The following is a 14,412-nucleotide window of genomic DNA, read 5'->3' as shown; positions in this document are numbered from 1 at the left end:
TTCGTTGAAAGATTTATGTTCATAATGCACATAATATGAAAGAAAAAGCGAGGTTCATTATTGAAGAGAGCCTTTCCGTTATATTTAGGTTCTCTTTGTGTAAGAAGTAGTATTCGAAAAATAGGGCGTTCAAGTTCAATACTGACACTTTAGTCTGGTGAATGAGGCACGATCGAGTGTCGATTGGCTATCATGATTTGCGAAGTACTCAGTGCGAGGGCGCTCAGCCCATCCTGAGTGTCCTAATATAAGAGGAAGTTGAAAACATTTGGAATAAAACAATCTCACAATTTAGAGTGCGAAGCTGGTAGCTAATTAAACAACCAACGAAATTTACAGCGAAATTCTTTAAGAACGGAATTGAAAAGTAAGTATCCAGAATTAGAATGCGGAGGATTCTTAATGAGAGATCCAATATAAGAAGGTAAGAATCTCCAGTATCTAAAAATAGGGCACCTCTAAAAGGTATGTTTTGATATCCGGAATCCAGGATCAGAAAGCAAGGATCTTCTCTCTTTTTGTCTTCACGACCTTCTAGGTCTCCGCGGCCATCTAATGGTTCACTAGACTTGCTGCTAATTGCCACGTAATTAAGCTATTCAGTCCTCTCTACGGGGGAACTGTTCGGATGGGATTTGAGCTCCACAGCTGCCGTGTGAGGGGCGGTATATGCGACAGAGGCGTCGGTCTTCAAACGGCAGGGCCAGGTTTCGAATCCCATCAACTAAGTGGTATCGGCAAGTCTAGTAGGCCATTCGATGGCTGGCCTGACCTTAGGGTCGTTAAGCCAAGAAGAAGCTCTACCATGTGAAGACCTGTGTCATTATCGCCCCGCCACCGGGTAGGATCCTTAATCAGAGATCCGAGATAAGAATCCTAGAAAAGAATGCTGATCGGGAATTCTGTCTTATTGTAGGACTCGTAAAAATATTAAAATAGTTTTAAAAACTTTCAAAAATTTAATTAACATTGCCTAATTAGGGGCCAGTTTACCTTATTCATAAGATACCATCTTAGAATGTTTAGATTTTGTTCTTATTTTTTTCTAAATCAATCATGCAATCCTTTCATGTGTTAAGTTGGCTTCAATTCTAATCACGATTCTGTATGTCAATCTAAGCTTACTGCAAATTATGCCAATTAAATATAAAATATTTCAACTCAACTCTTTGTTGTTCCTTCCCCTCACAAATTCTCTCCATTCGACACATCCACCAAAAAGGCCAAAAAACACTAATCAAACCCCAATCTCAATCAATATTCACGAAACACAATCGTTCGAATTTGCAGCGAATTAAGTTTACACCGAAACCCAAAATCGAATGCTTTGTAAGGGTGTTCCCATACTGCAACTGTCTGCCCGCCCTCATTCACTGCCGGGATGGACGTGGGTTTGACCCATGTCGACACGGTGGTTCATTCGCCAGTCCGTGGAACAAAAACCGGGAAACGGTCGCGAACCGGCGCATCGCGGATACGCCGTTCGATTGTTTTGCCGCAGGATCTGTAGTCTGTGGTGAGCACATTTTGGCTCAATTTACGATAATTCCACGCTTTAACAACAAGTGTATGCGAGAAGCAATCGCCGTGCAGTGAGAACCGTAGGCGAATTGTACGATTGACGTTGCTTTGATTGTGTATCGCACGTGTAGAACTTATTGCATTGTGGTAGGCGATGAAAACCTTCCGATCTGTGCGGACTGTTTATAGCTGTGGGTTTGTGTGCTGAAATTGGCTGCTATGCCAACCGAGGGAGATGAAACAACAAGCTTCAGTGGTTTTCACTTGAATGATTCGATCAGAAGAGGTTGTAAGTTACTCCTGCTTTTTCAGCAACAACAAAACGAAAAATCTCACTACTCTTTGGAGGATTTATTTGTACATTGTTGTATCAGTCACTGACAGCACTATCGTCAACAGAGATAAGACACCGAAAAGCGAAGACACATAACAATACATTAGCACCGAACATTCGCGTGAAGCAGGCTAATGAAGGACATTTTTATCTGTTTCAATAAAGGTGACAAAAGGTTGTGTATTAAATGTCTTCGTAAGGTTACACCGGAGGATGTCAAGCGTGTAGACAAGGGCTCGCATGCTACTCGTCACAAGTGGATTTAGGTCGAGGAACGACCAATAAAATCTCTATCGCACGTCTAAGTGCCGCGGTCACAGAGTGAGCTTCAAGTTGTAATACTATAACGTCGTACAAGGGGATGACAGTTATACCGGACGCCAAAAAACTAGGACAAATACTATCTCAAGGAGACTAGTTGTTTGTTATTCAAAATCTATAAGACGATTACGGTAGCAGTAACATTTAATCCCCTTGAAGGAACATCAATAACTACTGTATTCAATGAAAGTATCAAAAAGCACCTCTAAACATTGTCCAAGTTTCATCATTCGTCAAGTCATTTCTACAGCCAACGGCGCATCCCAACCCACCGGCGAAGCTTCAGGATTGATGACTCTCCCGAGCAAATGGACAACGATTGTTGATTAGACAGTTGCGCAAAATATTAAATCCCACCGACTGGGTCGCGTTACCAGCAACGTACTGGCAATTCCCTTTAGCACACTCCACTAGACGCTGTGTTTCTGTGACCAAAGCGAGCGTGTTTGGATGCTGATGCCGGGGCATGTTAATTTGCACAAAGTCAGATCAATCCATCATACACATCAAAATGGGAAAATTGGATGAGAACTGTGCGGCGTCTCCTGGTGACTGTTGTTGCGCTAAACCCAATACATTATAACGTCCTAGGCTGCGGGTTCGCGATGCTGCGCGATTTCGGAACGACTAATTTGTTGGCCTGTGACCATTAAGGTAGGGTTATAATTCAAACAGACTGTGCCGAGCGGTGGTGGTGGTGTATTTGCGTTTCCGCTTGTACAGTTGGCATTTTATTGTTTGGCTTCGTGGCGTCACGTTAAGTGACAGGTGAGTTTGGGGCAAGCTTAATTTATGGCGACACACAATTACGGCCATTGGCAGGTCTTGAAGGCAAACAATGGGACAAAGCAATGTTTTCCATAAAGTTAACCTCTTGGAATTTCCTTTTCTTACGACTTTCTACGAATAGTTTGAAAAGTGTATTGAACTCCAAAGCATCCACAGGTCTTTGTTCTTATTTATTTGTAATTGCTTCTCTTGAAATTATGCAATTCAATGACATTAGAATGGAAAATTTGACTCGACAATCAGCTCTTTCATAGAAACCGTGATCTAAAGAGTCTATCGCTAAAGTATTATTCCTTTTCAAGAGAAAACAAATTTTCTGGTTCTCAGTAATATATCGGAAAATGTCTGGCTTTTCATTGAAAATCTTTTTCTTTCTTTCGCTAGTCTAGAAGATTGGGTGCAACACCAATCTCAGCATCTAAAACATTCACCTGTGATCTACACTGGTTCTTGTCATCTGGTGGGAATCTGTTGATTGACAGCACTCAAATGCATTGCATACTTTGAGGCGCTTCCAATCCCACAGCACAGCGGTGAGTAATCAAGAGACAGTTTGCGAAAATCCTTATGACAAAACGAATTAAATAACGAAACTTTGCTGTGTGTTATAAGAGTTGAAATCCTGAAAGATGAATTAAACAACTTCTAATTAAAGTTTAGGACGGATTTGAAGAAAAAGGAACACTTCAAAACAGCGTCATGCTCAATGTGGTGTAAGCTACGTTTTTACAATAAATTAAATACATCCGCCGCAACGGACGCGTGTTCCAAGTAATTAAATTCACTCACCAGCCGTACTACATTCAATGCCTTTTGTCTACCTGTTGGTTGCGTTCCAGGTTTGTTATTTATGCACTGCTCACTGCCATTTTCTAAACCGAATCTTTAGTTCCACAAAAAAATAAAATCCATTCCATTGGTTTATAGCCCAAAAACGGGTTTTTGCCTTCCGGCTGTATCTAAACGAAAACCCCCCGGAGGGAAAATGGTGCCGACTATCAAATAAAACAACAACGGCAAACAAAAAAAGCACCCCAAAAAAGAGTAAAAGCGTACTTCGAGTCGGCTGGATCGTAATTTAGCTCGCTTCACTGCATGTCCGGCCGATCGAAGCGTCCCGATAGCAACAAACGGCGGACATTATAAAGCATAAAACGCGAACACGAACTACCAACGGGGCACAGGATGCCGTTGTCCGAGGCCGTTGAATGATATTGCTTCCTGTCCCCGCTCTGGGGCGGGAGGGATGACTACACGGCCCAACAACGCGAGCGTCCATGTTTGCTCCGACAAACTGCACACAAGCCGGGGCTTGAGTCATAAGACAGGAAATTGAGCGACATATAATTCAGTTTTCACAGGAGGCAGGCTTCCCTTTCTCTCCATCGGCGGACGTATCTTTTATAGACCGAAACGAAACAATGAAAACCGTTTTGTGTGGAGAGAATGTACAAAATTAAACATCGCTTGAAAAATTGCACAGCATTTAAAAGCGCGTATTACTTTAAGCTGGATTGTACCGGTGTGTCAGTATTGTGCTCATCATCCAACACCTTCGCGTCGATTCCACGCAAACCAAGCGCGAATAGAGAGATTTAATTACATTTGTGTAAAACATTTAATTGAATCTCACACAAAACAATGATACAACTGCACTGGCAGCAACGGAAGAAGAAAAAAACAGGAGAATGCGTATAGAATTTCTATCAAAATTCGTGGAAAAAGACGACCTCCTTCTGCCTTTGATGATGACTTACCAATCGTTGCAGACTCTTTTTTTATATATTTTATAAAAAAGCGCCAAAACATTCAACGAAAACACAAAGTGAGAAGCAAAACAATCCACCGCCCATCATCTCCTGTCTGGCGCGTCTGGGTGGTAGAAAAAAAAGGCCACCTGGTGGCCGCAGGTGGTTCTTACAGTGAAATAAGCAAATAATCACGCAACTTACCGGCCACATGTTCGTGGAACACTCGTGGCACTGGGTAGCAGTACAAAGGAGCAAGAGCAACTCTCCTAGACGAGGTTCGAGTGAAATTTAATGAGGGCTAACAAGTCCCTTTCTTGTTTTGGCTCGATCTGGAAACAAAGTTTAGAGCTTTTGTTTTTTTTTTTTGTGGACAACTTACACTGGATGAATTAAATGGTATTTTTAAATGGAACAAATGAAGAGCATTTTCGGTGACATCAATTGGATCGGAAAGGTTTTGACTTTTGTGCTAACTGTACAACAAATTACAATTTAATTAAAGTTTCCCCAGAATTCAATGAAGCGTTTGTTTGGCGTGTGAAGAGTGTGTCGGTGGGTGATGCGTCTGTATCCATTAACATTCGTCCTTTACCCTGCAGCAGACAATATGAACGAACATTTACACAAGTGCTAGTGTTCCCATGCGAACCTCGAACAACAAAGTCATCGGTCCCTGGAAAATATGTTTTTGTGCATCCTTCATCGGTTCATCGTGACGAACAGAACAAACAGCATGTTTTCGGTAACCAGTTAGTAGCACTTTGTAAAGTGTGAAGAGGTAGAGGTGTGAAGAGTGAAGTGCTTGAGCACAATTGCATATTTTGAAATTGATATTTTTTTGCAAAAGTGCGATCGGGGATAAAGCTAGGCTCAAAACTTTTCAACAAACTGTTAGCTCACCTTAAAAGGAAATAAATAGGAAAAACAAGTGTTTGTCTTTAAGAAAGCATGCGGAAACGGAAAACTTAAAACTGACACTCCCCATCAAGCGAAACGTTATCCCATGTCCAATTCTTCCGCCGCACTGCACTTCAGTGCTGGACCATACTTGAGCTGGAATTGAACACAGAAGGTAAGATTTTATTTGCTTTTGCTACAGCAACACTGGAAACTCACGCTCCCAACGGTATCGGGCCCTCCCCGCCGTAAGTAATCAAATCAATCGAGAATTTCCACAACAGCTGCCCTGGAACAGAAAGCACGCTTGTGGACACGTTCTTTACGTCATCCTGTTGAGAGCAGCAACTGAATCAATTCCGAATTAATATTTCAACACCCATCCCCAAACCGGTCAGCACTTCAAAAGTGCTTTTAAGAAAATGCTGTACACGAATGTGAGGTGACGATTCAAAACTTTTGTTTGAGATGCATTGCAGAATCTTCTGCTGTATTTGGTTTCCTCAAAGAAATTGAAAAAGTAAACGCCACAAGTTATTTGTAGCGACTTTGTGATAATTTTAACAACCAACCGATATACTGTTTTGTGTGAATGTTGTAAATGAAGCTAAAATTGGCAAGGTTCGACCTTCAGCGGTTGCAGCGACAAAAAGAAAGAAAAGGAAAAAGAATAGAAACAACTCAACGAAAAAAATGGAAGAAGAGGAAGAATAAAATTCGAATAAATATATGAAGAACAAACCTTTAATAGGAAAAAAGAATTAAAAGTAAAATATAAAAGTCGTATAAGAGAAGAGAAAAAGAAATAAGTAAAGAGTGAAAAGTAGAAGATGATAAAAAAGAAGGAAAGATAACATATTTCCAATCACAAAATGTAAACAAGTAATTCTGCAATCCGAAATATTGATATGATTGGACCAGGCGCTCGGTCAAAACTCCACAGTCGAGTTGAAGATCTTCCCTAACTGAATGGATGATTCCACTTAATGATTTGCAAGTGCTCACAAAAAGCTTGCAATACTAAACTATCCATTTGAACAATTCCCCGATGTGATTAAAAAGCTTTGCTGTATGGATCGAAATCTAGCAAAGCGAAATAATTGAAGAATGAATGAAAAAGTTCCATTTCCAAATTATTATGGCACTAAAAATGGTTGAACGTGGAAAGGATAAGAGGATAAAGCACCAGAATGCCATATTGATTTAATCAGATAGGCATGACCTTTAAATTAAATTAAGGAATGCTCCTAAAACCAGGATAACGACTTTTTGCTATCAGTAAATTATGTGCCTTCTTACTTTTAAGGAATCACATTCTTCATTTTCAAGATCATTCTGTCAAAAGCTCTTACGATTATGCATTTTGATGTTAACATTCATATTAAAAGACTTTATCGTACATCTGGAACCTTTAGGCGCTTTCTACACACGTCACATAAAGAAACTTTTCTACGCCATCCTAGTCCGGCAAGTAACGTTTTTCACCCCTATCGTTTGAAAGCTGTTTGCTGTAGATCGAAAGCGGCACAAGACTTGCATGGTGCATCCAACTTTCTCGATGCTGCACGTGCATCTTGTCTTTCATCTTTCTACAAGTGGTGGGCCAAACAATTTTTCTTCCACCCGAAGACACTAAGCCCGCTTTGCTGCTCTACTCTCGGACTCGCCCACTGCAATCGGACGCATCGCAGAGCAAGCAAGAGCCTCAGAAAGGAAATGAAATTTATGTCAACGCAATGATGCATTTCCGCGATGGTAGCCACCGACAAGATTCTGCGCCCCATGCGCACCGCTGCCTGACAGGAAGTGTATAAATTTAATAGCCCACCTTTTCGTACAGTTGGGGGGATTGATAAAAGTGCACGCTGCTGCATCATTGCCCACACACGCACGCCTGCACGTACGTAAAACACAGGTGAGCACCTACCCCCGAACGGGTACTAGCCTTGGGCAAGGTTAAAGCAACAGAGTGTTCGAGTCTTGGCGAGGTGTTTGTGCGAATCAACCGCGACCGGCGGGTTGGCGTTAAAAAGTTTTTGAACCGTAACCTGCCAAGGAACATTTAAAGTGTGGCATTTTTCCAACTTTCTGTCTTCCTCTCTCCCGCTCTCTCTTTCTCGATTCCTTTTACAGCAAAAGCTAAAATCTTGTGAAGCTCACTTCTACATCTGAAATGCGTACGTGCTGGTTGGAAGAAAACACGGAGCAGAAAAAGGAAAATTAGGGACACGAGTGAGGCAATTTATGGTTTTCCTTGCATCCGTACCGTATATCCTGCGAGGGCTTAGCTGGGGAACGCCGTGTCGTAAGAAACTAACGATAAAGCTACAGCAAAGCACACACAACAACAACAAAAAAAAACAATTTCACAAAAATAAATGTAAAAAGTAACATTAAAAGCATTCAGCCTTTGCTGCCACTGAACGGAAACCACACAACTACCTTTTGTTTCGTACGGGGCTTTTATTACTGTGTTCCCTGTGTTCCCTGTGTTCCCCCCTTTTTACGGTACGGCGTCTAACTTATTGCAATTCTACAAAACTTTAATATACCGCACCGTTTTACCGTACGAAGTGGCGAGATGGCGTATCAAAAAAGGGGCAAACCACCGTAATGACCGAGCCGCCGCTGGGGTGTTATTTTTATCAGATCGCTATGAAACAAATTCATGGTGTACTCCAAATTTGCTAGAATAAATTCAATTACCGACGCTTATCAGTATTCCCATCGGGTGCGACATCCGGCCACCCATCCGGCGCGAAGTGATATATGTACGTTACGGGGTGCGTTTGTACTTTGAATTTGACGGTCCCGCTTTTAGGGGATGAAACAAAAACAAACAAACCCAGCTGCATCTCGATGCGTTTGTATGTTTTATACTGAATACGGGATGAGCAATGGTGCAATCACCGGTAACGTACATTCACTAATGAACGTTGAAATTCCCTCACAGACCTTTTTTATGTTGGAAAAGCTTTAACAGGTAAGGTAAAAGATTCCAGAAGGTTCACGTTGGTGAAATTTGTGCGTCACTATGTGAAAAACGCCTGCATATATGCAAAGCGCAGCACATGGCATCAGAGTTGCACAGCGTGATTTAACTGTGGACAATAATGGTTCGATTATTTAGTAGAAAATATAGCTAAAATTCTAATTTAAATCCCTTCTCACCCCCTCTCTAGATTTTGTAGTGTAATTTATCGGGTGGAAACGGCCAAACAGTGAAATAGTACCTGGCGATAATAATGAGCGTACATGTCAGGAAACGGATGTCGCGTCCACTGCGGATGATTAAGATGATGAACACGATTTTCCTGGCGAATCGCAACAAGACGTTGGTGATGGATAACGTGGCCTATCTCAAGCTGGATGGCAATGACTTTCAGGTCACTTCGTATTTTACTTCTCCCACGAAGGAAGTAAACTCAGAATTAAATCATTTCGCATACCAAGCTCCTCAACAACCTTCTAATATGGTTGACAGTCAGCAAGAAGGGGATGTTAAAGTCGCTTTTCTTTCGCTTGAGATTAACCATGAACGGGGAAATTTTCAGTACAAAATGCCTGCCAGAGTTCGCATCGCTCGTCAAGAAACACCATGAGGACCATCACGGTGTTTTTGCCGGATGTGGCGTCGGCTGTTCAAAACGATCTTTGAAGGAGATAGTGGCTGAAGATCGATGTGGTACCCAAGTCGATTAACCCAGCTAACGACTTACAGCTGCGTGCTATCGAGTTCCAACAATTTTGCCGCGAAAACTGAGCAGAAATTAAAAACTAAAACGAAAAAAGGACTAAGAAACTGACCTACGCCATGGTGAATGTTCCGGTCAACTGCTGGAATACCGCTTGCAAAGGGATAGAATGTTTTTGCAAGTATGCTCAAATTTCTACCTTCGATGGGAAGTTTATCAAAAACAATTATCTCTTTTAGCATAACTTTAAATATTTTTAAAGTTTATTGCTAAGTTTAGAAAAGATTAAGCCATTGTCGCAAACAGGCAAAGATTATGTTCATGAGCGAATTATTGAGCTGTTTTAAAGCACTCACCACTCACGAGCTACTGTTATGAGTGATATGAGTACTTTAGCCAAAAGCTCGCCAGTGAGTTTCTCTGGTTTTTCGTGATGTGGTTATTGCTTGTTAAAATAAAAATCATTCCAAATTAAACAAAAGTCAAGAAATAAATAATGCTGAACTCTATATCTATTACACTGCAAGATGCAAAGCAGCTTCTATCAAATTAGTTATAAATTTTTCAAATATTATTTACACTCCACCCTCTGAAGACTTCGGATAAAAGGTCGTCACAAGCAATGTACTGTAGAAAATTTGTATTATTTTTTCTTTTTATTTTATTTATCTATACTGGTAGATGGATGCAGGTAACTTGGTTAGATGAGCTTTCTTCTAATTAAAAATGAAATCTCAACCACGAGTTTTTCATTTAACAATGACTCAAGATTTTTCTTAAATATAAAAAGAAACCTTCACCTTCTTGCGTACAGCCCAAAAAGTGGTTTTTAATATAACGTACCGAACCCCAAATTCAACAGCATCCATGGAATGCAATGTTGAGCCTAAATAGTGAAGCACACAAGCAGAAAAATGTGTTGTTCTAAGGGTGCATAAAATCCGAATACCTGCCCTCGGTAAGCTCCCGGTCTTCAACAGCAGATTAAGGTTTTTTTCCGAATTCTTCTGAACAACCTAAAAATAACCCAATAGCTGAAGCTCGTTTCAGAAACATCACTAGCATTACTAGGCAGTGTAAAGTCACGGAATAAATTCTTCTCCGCTTTCATAGAATAGAAGTTAGCCTCAAAATTTAAAACATTTTACTTCAAGAGTAAAAAAAAGGTCACTGACTTTTTAAAACGTTAAAGATGAAGCTACAACAACAGCAAAAAAAGCATCTGTAAATAAGATAACAGAAACTTGTCGTACACCACATCAACGAGCGGCCTAATCAATGCTGCTCCACGGAACAAACGAACGAATGATAAATGATCTCACATTACACCAACGCAGCCGTGTCAATCTATCCCGGCAGCTTGGGCTAATAATCACTCGGTCTGCTTGTCGTCACCATGTCGACAAATGTATCACAGGCACACGGGCCGGGATCCGTTTTGGGAGAAAGATAAAAGGTTACGTCGGTATAAATCCAACAAACGTTTGGCCGGCTTTATTAAGGCCGCGTTTGGGCTGTTCCCTTTTTGTGGGTAGAAATTAAAGATGAAAAGTGGATGGCGGGAGGCGTGCATAATTTTTTGTTGTGTTGGTTGGTGTTGGTCCAGGCTTCATTTTTATGTGGATTAATGTCACTGGATTTGTCAGGGAGAGCCTGTTCCGCGGAATTAATGTATCTCGAGCGTGTATGACACACGCTAGTACGAGTAATCTGCTGATTTATTGTGCTTTATCGAAAGCATCTTCCTACTTAGGCAAATTTCAACCAGTTTACAACTTAGTAGAGCGTATTCTAAACAAATTAAAATTAAATCCCTTCATCTATTAACACATTACACATTATTCCCTTCATTAATCTCTATTACTTTTTGCCTGACCTAGTATGCGATCATTATTTCCACCTCGTCTAATAAGCACATGATCCCGCAAACGCTACAAGGAAAATCTTAGCCAAAAACCCCAAACATTAAACGAACGCAACACATTTCATGCCGCCACCTGCAAAAAAACAATTATCCACGAGTAGACGAGTTCTGGTTACCGGCTAACCGGTAATTAAACCGGATGCAACTCACCCATCGGAAAACGTACACATTTTTTGGGTTGGCTTTTTAAAATGTTTCTCAGCGTAGCACCAAACATTTCCATCGGTCGATTGCACACCTTGGTTTTAAAAATGGGTGAGATTATTCGGTCAACCACAGTCCTTGGTAGGTGGAATGGAAAATAAGAAAAGTTTTGTAAAGGCTATATTTTGACGCGATGTTCTACCCTGCGTTACCATGGCGATTAGCAAAGCTTTACAACAAAAATGTATCAACTAATGGAGACGCCTGGTCATTGGTAGAAACGTGCCGATTTAATATGTCTTTTACGATCTTTATTTGTCCACTTGCTATTGTGCGTTTGCCAACAAAACTTCAACACGTAACATTCTTTCCCACGTGAGTTTTATTTCGAAATAGTCTACCAAAAAAAAAAAAAAAAGAAGCGAAAAGTCACCACACGCGCTCGTGGGAATCTGTTGACCATGGTCTTATATGTATTACTTAGCACGTCGTTACATGGCACCAGCTGTGCCCATCGTCACGGCATTGTACAGGGATATCGATTTGGCTGTGGAAAACCCCACGATCTAACCCTCTACTCTGGGGTGCGAATGTAATCCGAGTTGAAATCACATTTGCGGTTCCACAGCATACACAGCCAGATTAGCACCTAAGGGTACGAGATTTGGAACGACCAGTTGGCGCCGTTCCCTTCCCCAATCCTCGTTTTCTACATCCCCCTCAACTCTTTCACCTTACATCGCGTCCGAAAAACGGATGAATTCGAGAAAACACAAAATGGTGCGAATTTATCGTCGCTCGCTTAGCATCGCAAACTTCTTCAACCGCACTATGTTCGCACATTTGTCGCAGCGAGAAAACGAAACGGGAAACCATCCACAAAACGGGACACTCGTTTCAAACGCTTGGTAAGAAGGACGCTTGGCAGTCTAATAAATTTCATCACTCGCAATGCTCGCCTTTTCAATGGCCAACGAAAAGAAATCCTCCAGCTTTAAGCCGCTTGTTCCACGGACCGAAAGAAGCCGAACCCCGGAATCGTTATCGAACATAATTGCAAATCGGTTCACCGATCAACGGGATAAGAGATAGTGTCCTTTTGGTTGTACCTCGGTTTGGAAAACTTACTTGTCGAGAGAGAGGGATAGAGGACACAAAGCGATTGGAAAGCGTAAACGATCGATTTTAATTAAAACATTGTTGCTGTTAATTTTCGCAACTGATCCGCCTTTCGATTCGGTTTCCTCACCTCGTTACTAGGGAATGCTAGTTTGATTGCAATTGGTTCTTTCATTTTAAGGGCCGGGTGCTGTATCATGTCGATGAGTAAATTTTTGGTAGGAGTATTACACAAAACATTGAGGTTTCTTCCCTCGTTTAGTGCTGACGGTCAGAAATTTACAGCAAGACAACAGTTTTGGAACAGTATGACAGCGAGACAATCATGCGGAATGTTTTACAGCAGATGTGGAAAATATTTGCCATTTCAAACATGTTTTTAAAATAGGAAAGATCCAAGGAATATTCCCTACCCGTTGAAATGGAGGCGCCTGGTGTTTTTCAAAGAATTCTCTTTATAATAAAAATCATATTTTATGTCGAGTGTAGCTATTAAAATAAATCGAAACCGAACCCAATTTTGATTCTTCTCCCTTTTTCGTATAGTTTCTTGTTGTATTGAGCTATTTCAATATTCATAAATTTTTAATAAACATTAACGGTTACGGATTAAACATTCAAAGCCACTTATCCTTCTTGTAAGCAACCCTCGTTACAATACATTTACCCTTCAACAAAATCACATAAATCTACCCTCAATGCAGTCGATGACAAACGATTTGCCCCCAAATTCTCACGGCGACGCTTCAAGATGCTGGTGACCTCGTTGCTCGTTGCATCTGCATCGTGTGTCGATAAACTTCAGCGAGGGGGATGGGGAAAAATTTCATTCACAACAAATGAGCAGCAAGTACCGATCCCCGTAAAGCAGCATCGCGGGCAACAGAGGGAACAAATTTACATGCAAATTGTGCCACGGTGGCAGCTAAAAACATGTACACGGTGGCAGGCAAAGTGCTTTCGCTACCAGAAGACAACACAAGGCACACAGAAAGGGCTGCTTCGGTGTTGTAGATCGTCTTGTGTAAAGTGCTTTGCTGTCGCTGGGTAATTTGTGCGAGAGCTTTACCAGTACACCGCGCAACCCTTGAAACGGTTGCCATTCGGTACAGGGGCAGGATGCAGTTCTTCCCTTGGTGGAAACACATTTTGTGAGCACCGTGTTCGATCACATGTGTTGCAGAGAAAAAGTGAAACATCGTACAACCCAGCAGCGGGACTTTGCGTTACATGTGCTGCAAAAGCTTGTAAGAGGATTCACAACTGTTATACAAACTGACAAGCAGTGAGCCATTCATTGACAAAAGCCATGACAACACGTGGAGTATCTTTTCATTTGAACGTTAATGAAGACAGCGATATCATTCAGTTGCCGTTCAGTAACTTTTCAAATAGAATTTCTCAAAATAATCATTAAATCAACCTCAACGCAGCTCAGAAGAAAAAAAAAACGCTCAAAGTGATGCAATCCGCATTACAGGATTATTTTCAAGCACTATGTAAGCAATCTGTTTCATTCTTTTAATCAAGTTTTTCACTCAGGAGGGACAAAGTTTCCCTATTCTACCGGTGACTTACTTCAGTGGCGCTTTAAAGAAAAATAACAAATAATTAAATTATACTAAACGGTGTAAAACACCAAGTTAAACAATACTGAAAGGATGATAATAATAATCTGACCTTTCGATCTGCGCTGTCTTTTAACATTTTATTTTCTTTCCTAACTTATTGAACTCTCGATAGCTATCGAATAAAAAAAACGCAACCGGTTAGATTGAATACATCAGCATGACTTTACCACCATGATTAGAGAAGCAGCCAAACAAGAGTTCCAATAAATCATTATTTAAAACAGCTCGACTGCTACTGAAACTGCGTCAGCTTTTGGGGCTTACAAAGGCTCTACCCGTAGAACGA

General features: G+C 41.1%; 2 protein-coding genes across 3 annotated transcripts in view; both read right to left on the bottom strand.

Annotated features, from left to right (window-relative positions):
- LOC126558677 (cleavage and polyadenylation specificity factor subunit 4) overlaps positions 1-14,412 on the bottom strand; it is a 500,167-nt gene that overhangs the window by 83,552 nt on the left and 402,203 nt on the right. The gene's annotated exons all lie outside the window — the stretch shown is intronic.
- The window catches only part of LOC126557207 (protein kinase C), a 283,290-nt gene that overhangs the window by 62,657 nt on the left and 206,221 nt on the right, over positions 1-14,412 (bottom strand). The window lies entirely within an intron of this gene.

The sequence above is a fragment of the Anopheles maculipalpis genome, chromosome 2RL (assembly GCF_943734695.1).
Source record: "Anopheles maculipalpis chromosome 2RL, idAnoMacuDA_375_x, whole genome shotgun sequence".
Taxonomy (NCBI): domain Eukaryota; kingdom Metazoa; phylum Arthropoda; class Insecta; order Diptera; family Culicidae; genus Anopheles; species Anopheles maculipalpis.
The sequence above is the reverse complement of the archived record's forward strand: the minus strand, read 5'-3'. Positions and strand labels throughout refer to the sequence as shown.